The following is a 14,381-nucleotide window of genomic DNA, read 5'->3' on the forward strand; positions in this document are numbered from 1 at the left end:
TTTTGAATCAGCTTGGGTGGCCACCAGCTATTTCAGGTTGGGCTGATTTCTGCAGGCCCTTGGCAGCATTTCTGGGGAGGCTTTTTTGAAGCTGTGTCCTTCAGCTGAACCCTCCCCAAGCCCCTCTTTTTCTGACCACCCCAAGGAAAGTGAAATTCCTTGAGGAAAATAACTTTCAAACCTATCTGAGTTTTAAAAGTCCTATTAGACTAATTTTTAGGATGCAGGGAGAAGAAAGTTTAAGTTAGACAAACTAGTGGAAACACTGATCTTATAAAGCAGTGGATGCTATCAGGGAAGTGAGCAATTTCCTGTAAGCACCATAACCAATGCATTTCTGCTAGAGCAGACCTGTCTCACCTTCCCAGCAGCATTCCCTCTACCTGCCCTGTTCCTGGAGCCCATTTCAACAGTTCCAATGGTGTGATGCACTTCAGTGACCTATTAGCTGTCACCTGCTCAGGACATAGCCATGGCACATTTGCCATTGTGTAAAAGCAGCAGCAGCAAACATAACACCTTAAATAAACGTTCAGAGGCTGCAGAGTGGTGTAATTAATCACAGGGTCTTTCACAGGCAGCAGCAGGGAGGGGGAAGCACAAGGCAAGGGTGTGGGAGGAGGGACATCAGGGTCCCCTTCTGCTGCCTGTCCCCATCCTGCCCTGCCAGAGGCTACAGGAGCCAAGGGATGAGAGACCAGGCAGCAGCTGGAGTTGGAGTCAAGGTCAAGCTCCATTTCACAGCTCATCCCATTTTGTGAGCCCTGATAAGTGACAGTTTCCCCAGTCTGCTTTGTTTGGGCACATCCCTGATCAGCAGATAAGTAGCCCTCATTGCCAGGGTCTGCAGAGGTGTAAAGTTAAGACTGCTCCAAACCCACTCTCTGCCCTGCTGGACTTGCATCTTCCCTTTCCCACATTCCCCAGGGCCCAGACCCGCTGACACAGACAAGAGATGTCAAAGGAAGAGACAGAAGGAACAGCTTAAACACCCTGAACTGCATCCCTCCAAATCCTCCCTTGGCAGACAACCAGCTCTCAGCTCTCCTTCCCTGCAGTTATCTCCTCCTGCACTCCCTGGGAATGTACTCCATTGGGATGCTGGCTCCTGCTGCCCACCTAGCAGCTGAATAGCTGCACCAAGGGACACAAAGTCCGGGGACTGCTTGGGAAAAAAAACCAGGAAGCCTCAAATTTAAGACACAGCAGAGTCTAGAACACAGCACACCTCTGTCAGCACACCTTGCTGCCCAACAGCAATGCTCTCCCTCGACAGCCAGCCCCCAAGTTCATCAGCAGAAGTAACTGGAATAGCTTAAACCTGGGAGAAAACTCCACCATCACCACTTGAGGAAGTCTTCAGGGACTCTTGGACTCACCAGAATGGCAGAAATGGCAAGTTGGGAGCCAGCAGGACTTCTCCAGGGCGAGCTGACTGATGCCTTGGCTGAGCCCTCTGCTCTTCCCGACCTGAATCCTCCCTCATCCAAGGACACTGGTCAATGCAGAGGTGTCCTCCTGATTCAGAGGGGCACTGCCCTCCCCTGAAGAGATAGAGACAAGAAAAGGTGTTTTTAGTTCCTGACATTGAGCAGAAAACTAAAGCATAAGTCCTAAAGGCTGTCAGCATTCACCCTGAGCCCCAAGGTCAGCCCACCTGAGTCATGTCTCCTCTTCCTCCCTTTTTTTCAGCCCCACTCCCTGTTCTCTCTGGAAGGCTGGCATTCTCCTGCTCTGACCAGCTGCTGGAGCAACACACCAAAGCACTGCAGAGCAGCAGAAAAAAAAAACCCCAAACATATATATAGCAGCCTTTGAGCCAAGCTTTTAATATTTCATCTTTCTTTTTCTGCCAGAAGAAAGTAAATTCCTTATGCTGGCTGGGCTGCAACCTCACCACCACATCCCTGTGCCTCAGACAGCCCTGGCTGCCAGCCCCTCCAGGCAGATGGGGAGTGCAAGGCTCATCTTCCTCCCACACAGCCCCTTCTGCTCTGGCATCCCTTGACACTGGTCAGGCAGCACAGCGGGGACGAGGCACTGAGGGGACAGGGAGCCTGGGCAGCTGCCTAGGAACTGCAGAATTCAAGATGCTGCAGAGAACCCCACACTGAGCTCCACGAGGCACCCAGATGCCTCGATGGACCCACTCTGGTGGAAGAACTTGCCTGGGAAAGGTGACAGGTCAGCAGGCACCAGGTCACCCCGAGTGGCACCTGCCAATCCCCGCCACCGAGCTCCGCGTCAAAGCCAGCCGCCACCCCACCGGCACACAAACCATCCATCAGGCATCGTCTGTGTCAAAGCCAGTTTTTATTTGTAAATTTAATGTCTGTAAAGTATTTTGGCTTTAAATTATTCCGCAGCCTCCCCTCGGTTCAGCGGCGCTTCCCCGTCTAGACAGAACAATCTTGTTGTCAGCGAAACAGATTCGCCCTGACATCCCCGCCGCGATGCCGCTGCTATTTTGTAGGATGGAAAAGAGCTAAAAAGCCCTTTCTTTACTGTTTTGAAATGTGATTCCTGTCCATTCAACTTCAAACAAACGCCTCAATAAATAATCCTGCTGTCTCTGGTTTGATCTCTCCGTGTTGGGAAGATGCATGGATGGAGAAAGGGGGGATGGCTCAGCATCTGTTGGGTCTGGCATCTCCCAGTGCTGCTTGCAGCGTGCCTGCTCTCCTGGGAGCAAGGGATTCCCACCTCTCCTGCTCTGTCTTTCAAACCCACCTGCTTTGGCTCTCTCCCAGGCTGCAGACCAAGGACTGGAGTGTGGAGATCTCTGTGGCAGCAAAGCCCCTGCTCCCAAACACTGATCTGTCTGATCCTCTGCGGCTGCGGGACAAACCTTGGATGGCTGGTAGGGAGATGCAGGACAGGCATCAGCAGCCTGAAAGAGATATTAAACCAAGTCAAAACACATTTTGCATATCACTTGTTGCCAGGTCTCTGCCAGCATGAAAGACTACAAATACTTCCATTTTAATTTAAAAAGTACTTTTTCCCCTTGTGCACCAAGGCAAAGGTAAACGAGAATGAGCGTTCAGCAGCACCTCCTGTCAGCCTGTGGTACTTGGAGAGAGAAAACAGCCTGATCCAGCCAAAAATAACATTGCTCCCCTTTTGCTCTGTCAGTGACACATCCTTGATGTTTGCAGTCAAAAGTGACAGGTACCAGTTGGGGATCTTTCCATCTCCTCTCCTGGTAAGAGGAGGCACCCACGTGGCAACAGGGAGGTGATCTCTACCTTGTGTGAGGCATTCCCTGCCTGGGCATCACCCAAGGGAAAGGCACAGAGGAGCTGGACACAATCAACAGGAACAGAGGGGCCTCCATCAGAGCAAGCTGAAGGTCAAGAGCTCAGCCCCAGGGATGCCTCTCCAGGGTGCCTGCGGCCAGGTGGGGATGGAGAAGAGTCTGAACTCACCAACAGGCACATCTACGGGTGGAAAAGGGACATATTACCTGATTTTATTCCCCAAATGCCCACAGACCTCCAGGAGGTGCCCAGTTCAGAACAGACTGTATCAGTCCTCCTGCATTAACATTTAATCCCAGTGCCAGAGCATCACACTGTAGATCAACTGCAAAAGCGCTACACAGAGACACTCACCTCTAAATATTCAAGCAGAAAAAGTGCCTCTGAATATTCAAATAGGAAAAATGAAATCATGAAGCAAGAACTTGTTTTCTGCACAGGCACCACCATCCAGCAGCGCAGTGGGAAGAGCTACACAAGAAAAAGCTGCTTCAGGGCACCTCCAGCCCTGCTTCCCACCCTTCACCTCATTAATTCATCCCTGTCCTGCCCCCTGTGGAGATATTAACCCACTCCCAGGAGCAGTCAGGAGTTTCCCCCAGGAGCAAGCTGGCTCTGTCCCATAGGGAACAGGTCCCCTGGCTGTGCCACAGCCAAAGCCCCACATTTGGAGCAGCCCCCAGCACACCCACCCCAGCCAGGAGCAGATGGCCCCAGGATCCAGAGAGGCAAAGCGGGGGAAGATTCCACCATCCCAGGATGTGCCGTGCAGAATCAGCCCAAAGGATTGACTGTTCCAGGGAAAATAGCACCAGGAAAGCATGGCAAACAGCATATGGATGTGCCCCTTCCTGGGTGCATTGAGACCATCCCACACAAGATCCTCCACAAGCACAGAACCCAGAGAGGGCTGAGAGCATCCTGTAGCAGCAAGTTCTACTTTCTGCCTCCTCCTTTACCCGACTATTATTTACCAGCTCATGAATTCAGTGAGAAGGTTTTGCCCCGGGTCTGGGGGGATCAGCAATTGTTCCTTTGATCAAACCTGTACCTTCAGCACCTGCTCACTGTTGATGGAGAGCTGAGCAACCTTTCTCTCCTCACCCCCTCCACCTGCAGCAGCCCTGCTGATGACCAGATCCATGATAAATGGAGTCAGAGCTCAGTGGAGTGTTTGCTGTCCTCCTGGGATGGAGGTGTTAATGCATGGGCTGAGCTGGGGGCGGGGGAGTGAAGTGCTGAAAAATGATGCAGGCAAAGCTCATTATCACATCCTTAATAGCCCTGAAATTGCTGTGAGGGCCTCTGTCAGTTCTGCTCCCCCTGGGTGGTAGGGAGCCATCCCCATCTGTCTCAGCAGCAGGGCCTGGTCCCCTCTCCAGAGCCACTGGCCACCCAAGCAGACAGGGCACCTCCACACTTGGAGCCAACGTCTCCACACCAGGTATTCCTGAGAGGAGCTGCAAAGGAGAAGTTGTGCTGGCTCAGCTCAGCACCTCTGCTCCAAATCCATTGACTCCAGGAGGGGGCACTGGCCTCAAGCATCCAGATTTCACTCCTACACTCTGCTCCTGCCCTCCATGACAAGAGGCAGAACGTGCCTCGATCTCCCTGCCTGTATGAAAGAGCTGTAACATCCTCCACCCGCCTCGGTGAACATCTTTTGCCTTTAGTTCTTCTTGGGCACTCAAGAGCTTCACTGATACATTTTGGGGAATTTTCAGCCAGTTCAGAGGTGCTGATGGTACTTCCCAAGGTCACCCACCACCACCTGGGCCATGGCTCTGCTCAGGTGTGTTTTCAAGTCAACACATCATCACAGAATCCCAGAACAGTTTGGGTTGGGAGGGACCTTAAAGGTCATCTAATTCCACCCCCTGCCATGGATGGGAAGATGCACTAGACCCTGTTGCTCAGAGCCCCATCCAGCCTGGCCTTGGACACTTAACACATCCTGGATGTGCTGGTGCTCTCTCCAGTGGGAGATGGATGTGGACACCAACCACTTGGCTCCAACACACCCTGAACAGCTCAGCCCCCACCAGTGACAGCAGGTGCTCCAGGTACTGCTTTGATCCAAGGAGCAATTGCTGGTCCCCCAGATCCAGGGCAAACCCTTCTCACTGAATTCAGGAGCTGGTAAAATACTACTCCTGGGTGAAGGAGGGGGCACAGGGCAGGAACAGGTCCCATGTCAGCACAGAGCTGGTGGCTGCACCTTTAAGTGCTGCATCTCAGTTCCACTTCTCGTGACACCTGCACCAAAGGGATTTGACGGCTCCCAAGAAATGCCAAGCCAAGAAGCTTTTAAGAACTCCTGAACTGCCTTTTTAAGAGGCAGGGCACATGTGCAGCTAATCCAGTCTTAAAACTAATGATTTAATTTACCTTAGGAGAAGCAAACCAGCATAAATTAATATCTCCCAGTAGTATAACATAAGCATGTTTTATCTAGAGATTATGTTGATTAAATCATCAAGTGCCATAATCTTCCTTTCGTACCTCAATAAAAAAAATCCCTAAAAATATAGATATAGCCTTCTAAGCCACAGGGGGGAAGTGCACATTCATCTCCAAGCACTCTCCTCGCTCAGCAGTGTGTGCACATGAGACTCCCCACCCTGGAAGGAGCTGCTCCAGCTGGTGCAGTAAGGAGAGGGAAAATGAAGCTACGTGTTCCGAATGGAAGCGATGCCAGGAGGTGAAGGAGCTTGGAGTCGGTACAGGAGCCACACTCGTGGGGTTTCACTCTGCAAATGTGACTGAAGAGATCAGATCTGACTTCTCAAGGCCATGTGTCTGCTTTCAGGGTGTAAGACACCGAGGCCATTAGTCACACAAGCTGGAAGTTCGAGTGGCTCAGTTCCACCTCTCAGGGAGACGGTGCCTGAGCAGAGGGGGAAAGCACAGAGGCCCATTTCAAACATTTCCCTCCCACCCCTCTAATCTCGTTTCTGCTTGTTCCCGCTTGCTGTGCTCTCCACTGAACTGAAGGACTGCACCACCCACCCTGGTGAATCAACAAGACCTACCTTGGCTTTTTCCAACCGAGTCTGCACCTGCCGGGGGTTGTTTTTCAGACAAAGCCTGTTCCTGTGGGACTCAGCTGCAAACCCTCTCCTGCAGCTCTCTGCCAGGTAATCATGCATGGGCACTTCAGGTTTAATGGCTTTGTCTGCTGGCTGTTTGGATTGCTGGAGAGCTCTTGGGCAGGGCACTTCAGAAGCACAACACCTTTCATTTAAAGCCAGTTCAGAGCCTCAGTGGTGAGTTTGAAAGCTTCCCTGGAGAAGGACAAAGGGTTTGTTAGGAGAAGGTGTCCAAGGCCAAAACAACATCCCTAACATCAACAGAAAGCTCCTGCCATGAGAATGCAAAACCTAAATGCTTTTTATACTGACCACTGACACCAGCAGCAGGTCTCCAGCAGGCAAGCTGGATTTATAAGGCCAAGTCTCAACACGAGCAACATCGACTCACCCTCCTAGCCCCTGGTGTTGGTGCTTATGAAATAAGTGGATTTTGCAAAGAAAGGGCAATTAACAGACGTTGTTGTGTTCGGTTATTGAGAAGTTGGGGCAAGCAGCAAGAATCTGCCAGTGCTGCTGAGTGTGGGCTGCAGCCACCCCAAGTCCCCTGCCTCAGTTTCCCCATAAACAAGGTAATTAATCCGCTGTTGTAAAAGCTTGGGAGCCTTCAGGAGAAAAACAGCATTATCTGAAAAAATATTTTAATACCCAAATGAAGCTGTCAAGAGCAACTCCCTGCCCAGTGTCTCAGGCAGAAAACACGTCTCCATTCAAACACCCTGTCCCTACAATCAAAAAATACACATCTTGTAAAGGAACCAGTTTCAGGTTCTGTGAGGAGGCCCTTTCTCAGCAAGAGGTTTTTTTCAGAGAGGAGACACAGTGTGCTGACTTGCAGCCTTACAAATCTGGAAGCTTCAAGAAGTCTCCTGACTTTTTTTTTTATTATTATTATTACTCATTTCTATGGTCCTGCAAACCTGCCTGATGATTCACAGAGCAGAGCGGGGTTGTGTTTCTTTCCTTGAACTCCTTTCAAACTAAAACTCAGACCCAAGCCCCTTTCTCCCCTAGAATCAAACCTCCATGTTTTACTGTATAGAACTGAATTCCCTAAAATTATTCAGGCGGAGGACTGTAATTTCAGAACAACTCTGCACATCCTTCTGATGTCATTTTACAGTAGAAACAACCTATATCTGACCCTCTCCCTCTGTGAGTGTCTCTGTCTGCCCAGCTCTGAGTAGCATTTCCCTCCTGGGCTTTGTAACCTCCTCAGTCCAATTAACAGGGTCTCCAAAAGCCTGGGGACTTCATTACTTCTAAATGAACCATCTTCAAACACACTAATGCCACTTGTCTTCTGCAGGACCCTCGTTCCAGGCAAGCCTGACATTTTGACAGACCTCCACACTCATTTTCACCGAGGAAATGCACCATTACACAAGGTTAATTTTTTAGGATGGATAGAAAAATCTCTTCCTCCAGGAAAGAGGACAAACATCTACATTAGACAAACATCTACACACTGCGTGGAATTACATGTCAAGCCACTCGATAAAACCAACTTATCTGCCAAGGAACAAGCCTGTCAAATCCTTGGCAGAGATGCCTTTCTCCCCCCATTTTAAGTCTAGAGGAAGGGAGGGGGGTTCCACTCATTCATCACCCCCACCCTGCCAGCACCACGTCTGGCCCTGCTTCAGCCTCCCTGCTGAGACAGCTGCCTTTGGAGAGGAGGATTTTGAGAGGATACCAAGAGAAAAGCCTTCCAAAAAAAAAAAAAAAAGTGTCACAGGGGTTGCTTGGCTTCTACCCTCACTCCCGGGGCTTTAGGCATGCTGGGAGAGCGCTGCTGTCTGCAAACACCACCTCTGCCACGTCTCCTCCTCACAGAACAGCCTGCAGGCAGCACAGAGGGTGCTCAGCTCGCCTGTGATAGCAGCCAGCACAGCCACATCACTCTGCTGCTGCTCACTCCCAGCAGCTCATCCCTTCCCTCGGCTGAGGGACTTGCTCCTCACTCCAATGCTCTCAACAGACCAGACCTACAAGTGTTTGCTTTTGGGTTTTTAATACATTCCCCCTCTCCCCAAGCTGGGGGCAGAAATCTTCCACAGCAGATCAGAGCCCACAGATGTCAGACAGCTTCTCTTCCTTCTTTTGTGATGCCCTGGGAAAGCCAAAGCTGGCAGGCAGACAGCCCAGGATACCTGGCAGGATGGACTTGATTGTCTCCAGCTAATGAGTTCCACCTCGGAGGGAGAGATCCTCCTTTCCAGGGGCCTCAGGTCCTCTCTGAGCTTCATCTAGAATCTGCAGGGACACTGCCATTCCACACTCAACATCCTGCACGAGCAAATGACTCATTATCCCCAGGGAGCTGCCATCTGTCAGCCCATCACGGACAGATCTGATTAACAGAACATCCCCGTGATCTCCACCTACTGCACAGGAGAACGTGCTCTCTCCCAGTGGTTCATGCTAACACATTCTAACTTGGGATTTGCAACGAGCTTCTCATACTCAACTACCAAATGCAGCTGATGAGCAGTAACTCGTTATCCAGAAATCATCGGGTCACCGCTCTGGATGGAGCCAGAGGGAGGAGGGACAAGAGGGTAATGCTGAGGAAGAGGTGATGCACCCAGAGGTGAAGTTCTGAGGTAGCTGAAACTCTAGAGTAAAACCTTAAGGAAGGTTAAATTGCCCTCCAGCCCAGAGTACAAGCTAAGTTGAGGAAGGCATTTCTAGCTGGATTGCAGACCCAGCTCTCTGTCTGTGGCAGACATTTGCTCTCCCGAGCCCCGAGTCATCAAGTTTGCTCTCATTTACTTCTCTCCGTAGAAACCTTTGAGATTTGCATTTCAAAACCACTATAGAGGTAAAATCACTGCTGAGACAGGCAGCAGCAGGCACTGGATGCCCTTCACAGCACTGACCATGTGGGAAGGCAGGAATGCTCCTGCACTGGCAGCAGCTTCTCCCGCTCGTTCTGCTCAGCAGCAGCTGAGATTGCCACAGCAACAGGAGACAGGGGAGAAAAGTATTTCTCCAGAGCGTATTTGGTTGCTTTCAAGTGGATCGACACAGGAGAGTTCGTTTGTAAACGTCAAGAGCATGTCGGTGTGAAATTGGAAATGCGAGTGGGCGGCAGCACAGCTCAGGGGGGAGGAGGTTGAACACTGGGCTCACCTGAGCAGGGTGTGGACCCAGAGACCTGCAGGAGCTCACAGGGCCTCAGCACTCATTGACTGAGCAAAGGAAAACCCTTGTCACTAAGGCAGACAGCTCTGTGGCTGCTCCCCCCACGCTGGGCTCCAGGAGTTCTGTCTCCAGAACGCCCACCTTTGTGTGCGGGCACCACGAGGCTGAGCTGCATCCTGCTGTTTTCCCCTCGGGAAGGGAGAGACCCCGGTGCTGATGTTCCCACTTCTCTGTCAGCTGAGCCATGTAACCAGACAGCAAACACGGACAGTAAGGTCGAGCAGGAGACTGTGCTCCTCCCCAAAACAATTGAAGAGGCTCATTAAACCGGTTAATAGGAGCAGCACTGACACCATGCCACAGCATTTTCGCTTTCCTTTGTAACAATATCCCAAAGGGCTGGAGCATTTGGCTCACTAAGTGGCACCTCAACAGTCCAGTTGAGATGTGCCAGGAGCAGGAGAGGGCAGCTCATCCTGAAAAACACAGAAGGTAATGAACCCCTTCTTGGATGAAGAGCGAGGCTCTCCCTGTGCTCTGGTGATGATGATGGCTGGGTTAAACACCCAGTGAACAAACAGGCTGGACAATTCAACCTCACTATCCTTCACTGCTCCCCCTCACAGCAGGCATTTGAGAGACTCATCTCCTCCCTAAAGGAAAATTTGGGAGAAGCAGGATGAGAGCTAAACAAACACTTATTCTGTCACATTTTTGTGATTCTGCTGACAGCCCATTCGGAGCACACTCGGCTCACTGAGAGAATACTGCAACAAGACAAGTGACAGACAGGGTCACAGGTCCAGGAGACCTCCTTGGTCAGAGGCATCACATCCAGAATCCCCAGTGATAAACCAAGAACCCAGACCCTGCCTGGCCATGCACCACATTCCTCTTCACCTGAGACACCGCATTGGTTCAACCAAGCGTTTGGCAATCAAAAGATGCAGAGGCAGTGAAAGGGCTCGCTGCAATAAATTAATTAAATAAAGAAAAGTACCAATGCCTTGGAATGTAAGTAAATATGCAACACCACCACTGAAACAGGGTGTGTAACAAGGCACGGTTGGTTGGCTGAGACACACCGACCATCTCTCCTGGGCTCGTGCCTCTGCTCGGCTGACTGGCTGCATCCATTAATTATACCCCCATTAGGCAGGCAGGAAACCCTCCCCACCAGAGGCACCTTCCTGCTCTGTCACTCAGCCCAGGAACATGACAGATACAACAGAGCTGAGGCATAATCGAGACAGAGCACCTGCCAGGCTGGATGGATAGGGAGAAACCCCTCTGCACAGAGGCTTTGCAGATTATTAATACCTTTGGTTACGTGACATGATGAAGAGGCACTGCAGGCCTCGTGAAGGCCACAGCCAGAGTTTTTGAGGTTGCTCACATCCATTACAAGTGTACAATATGTTCCCCAAGGTCTCCAGCACTGGGGTGGCAGAGCAGCCACACGTGGCAGCCACCGGGACGAGCCAGCCCAGCACAGGAGCTGATGCATTTTTCATGCCCCCTGTGGCTTTCACATTATTTCAGTGCAAACAAAACCTTTCTTTCAGAAATCCAGCCTCAGCACTGAGAGGTGCCCAGCCCTGCTAACTGCTCCAGAGACTGCACTGTGGGGAGGTCCTGGCACAGGTTGCTCAGAGAAGCTGTGGCTGCCCCATCCCTGGAAGTGTCCAAGGCCAGGCTGGATGGAGCTCTGAGCAACGTGGGCTAGTGGAAGGTGTCCCTGCCCACGGCAAGGGGTGGAATGAGATGAACTTTAAGGTCCCTTCCAACCCAAACCATTCTGTGATTCTGTGATTCCGTGATTCCCTCCAGGATCTGCTTCCCACACCCCCCACCTCCCTTGTCCAGACACACCGTGCAGCAGTCCAGTCATGAAAGCACCAACACTGCAGCTTTGCACCACAAAATATCTGCTAAATACTCACTTTTACAGCACCTGAAAAGGCCAAGCAAGCAAGCACCTGCTCAGAAGGATGAAATTATCAGGGAGCAAAGCCCTGCTCTGGCAGAGCCCCTCACTGGATTGCCACCAATTTTCCCTTCCTTGGAACAAACAAGGGTTTATCCATCTTGGTTTTATCCAAGGGGACAGACACTTTATTTCTGTATTTCACCCAGACTTCCAAAGCTCTTCTCAAAACAGTTATTTCAATGAAAGTGGAAACAAATCAATAGTTTTGAATTGTCTTTGGGGAGAAGGAGACCAACAGGCTGAGGCAGGGCTGGGAACTCTCCTGCCAGCTTTGCCACGTTATTTCCCTTCCCTGAACTGCAAAACTCCACACTGGGTACAAAATGAGCCCTAATCAATACTCTAGTGCTGAGATACTATTACAGACTGTGCATCCCTGGGTCCCAGGTCACATGTCAAACCCTCCTGCCATGTCTTACAGTTTCCCCGACAGCCTTAAAACCACAGGTTTAGCAATTCCCAATTTCAGTGGATGAGGTTTTTACTACCCCAGAAATCCTGTTCCATCAGAATATTTGCCTCCTGAATTTATAGTGATTTTGTACAACTGCATTACATGATTTAGTACCTTTAGTATTCAGTCTGCCCTATTACATGATGCCTCTTGATGTACAAGGTTTGGAATGTTGCCTCCTAGTCACAAAAGAAAAAAATATTCCTGTGACTATAATGCATTGTTAGTAAATTGTAGTTCATGGGCAACAGGCTATTTCTTCCCCAAAATGAATAATTATTCAGTGTTAACAGGAACTTGACATGATCAGCAGCTGCCTTCAACTGTCTGCATAACAGAAATCAGCCAATTGTTTATCAGACACCCATTAGCTCCCTGAACAAAAAAGGAAAATAAACCCCAAAACAGACAAAAACTTGACCTACCTCTCCATTTAATGACAGAAGCTGATGTGGAGCTCCATCCATGTGTCCTGAGCCAACCACTCTTCAAACCCATGTCCATCAGTGCAACCAGTCTGTTCACTTTATCACCCTTCAGTCACCAATTCCAACCAGGATTTAAACCATCAGGCAGAAAAACTTGACTTAAGACACCACTTTTAACCTTGACTCGCATTTGATATTTATTTTTGTTAAAGCTCATTAGCTTTGATGAACTGGGCTGGCCATTAAACCAGCAGAGATGTGCAGCCAACCATTGTCAAAAGAATCCTAACTCAATAAAAATAAGGAACTTCAATAAAGTGAAATGAAAAATGTATGTTTCATCACTATTCTGATTATTTTCCCCTCTCAAGATTCGGGGCAGAACATGGGAATGCAAATTAGAACTAAATGAAAAATGACAAAGCTACCTTAGGCACACAGAGTGACTGATAGCTTTCAAATTTAGGATTGATTAAATAAAGCAGTGGCTGTTTCCTGTGGGTTAGAGCTCTCTGTTCCAAAGCCCTACAAATGCCTGGCTTTGCTCAGAGCATTGCTATTTTAGAACCAAAGGCTTAAGTAACTCTGTCTGCTGCTTGTTCAGCATCTCAATTATGTGAGGGGAGTTTAGGCACCCACCCTGCTTATATATACACCAGATATTTTGCCTTTGTGTCTTTTTGTCACTTAAATGTCATTTGAATTTTGGTCCCAGGGTACAAGGTTTCTTTGAGTGACTTTCCCCCTCTGCCTGTTTATTAATATCACGTTGGGGGTAAAAAAACCCAAATATTTTGTGGTTTTTTTTCAGTGCTCATAAACCCAAAGAGTTCTGTAAGCATATTTAAAAACTAAACTAAATCAACATTTTCCATTCTTGCATAAAAAGGAGGAATCTAAATAACCAGTATTGATGGCACTGCAAAGAGACAGATACTTAAAGTATTACAAAATATTTTGGCATCCCGAAAGCCTGACATGATGTTAAATGTTAAAGGTGCTTCCCACATTCAGCATAACATTAAAATAATGGCCCTCTAACTGTACGAAATGTGAACTGTCAGTGACAACAGGTTTTCAATAAATTGTAGAAAAACAGAAACATTAATTAGTTTTCTAAATAATTCAGTATATATTAAACGTTTACTTTTAGAACTGGAGAAACTAAAACTAATAACAAACCTTAGACACCCATTCAGATTTTCTTAGGTCATTCAGCATTTGCTATTTGGAACAAGAACCCAAAAGCTGCTTTTTGGGTTTTTTTCTGAAGGAGGAAGAACCTCAGTTACTCACAAGTGTCACAGCAATTTCTTGCTCTTTCAGGGTTTATTTTTTTTAAGTTCCCTAGAAATTAAAAAAAAAAATTGCAAAGAATTAAGGTTTCTGTCACTCAATCACTTTGTCTCTTTACAAAATTCAAGAAAAAGCACATGAGCTAAAAAAAGACAATTTTATTTATTAGCTTTTGTCCTTGGAAAAAGCCTCTGTGCGTGAGTATGATGTCAAAAGGCCCCTGGAATTTGGCTCACTGATCTGGCTGCTGTCCATTTGAACATCTAATGGTTGGGAGGGATGTCTTTTTTATTTTACACATTTCTCAAGGCAATGAAAAAAAAAAAGCTTAATATGAGTCAACAGCCAATTCCAATTTAACCCTCAATAAAAGTCTGTTTTTGGCAGAAGGTTCGCCTTTCTTTAAAATTACTATAACCACGAGTTAAAAACCACTTCATAATGAGGATTAAATTGTTTCATACCTGTAGCAAAGCTGTTTCTGTTCACTGAGGGTTTGAATCCTTCAAGACTGATGATAGGCAGGCAAAGAGCAGACAGAAAAGCCAATTTTCTCTTGGAATTTAAGCAAGACCTTGTCCATCTCCTTGAGTAACTTGTCTCTATTTTTCCAACCAGTGGCAGGAAATCTTCAGTTCTACAGCTGCTGTCTATACTCTTGATCTCCACATGCCTCATCCTCACCACAGCACATCTTGAGCATCCTTTTAGGATTAA

The 14,381-nt window shown here is 48.6% G+C and overlaps 1 long non-coding RNA gene across 1 annotated transcript; it reads right to left on the reverse strand.

Moving 5' to 3' along the window:
- Window positions 1-1,390: 1,390 nt before the first annotated feature.
- Window positions 1,391-13,665, reverse strand: LOC108641248. The gene is made up of 6 exons (XR_001921864.2): window positions 13,551-13,665; window positions 12,366-12,474; window positions 6,293-6,544; window positions 2,731-2,890; window positions 1,658-1,766; window positions 1,391-1,544 (listed from the first exon to the last, which is right to left on the reverse strand). It is a non-coding gene; the product is annotated as an uncharacterized LOC108641248 (long non-coding RNA).
- Window positions 13,666-14,381: the final 716 nt, after the last annotated feature.

This window comes from Manacus vitellinus, unplaced genomic scaffold (assembly GCF_001715985.3).
Source record: "Manacus vitellinus isolate BGI_N305 unplaced genomic scaffold, ASM171598v3 scaffold_58_pilon, whole genome shotgun sequence".
Taxonomy (NCBI): domain Eukaryota; kingdom Metazoa; phylum Chordata; class Aves; order Passeriformes; family Pipridae; genus Manacus; species Manacus vitellinus.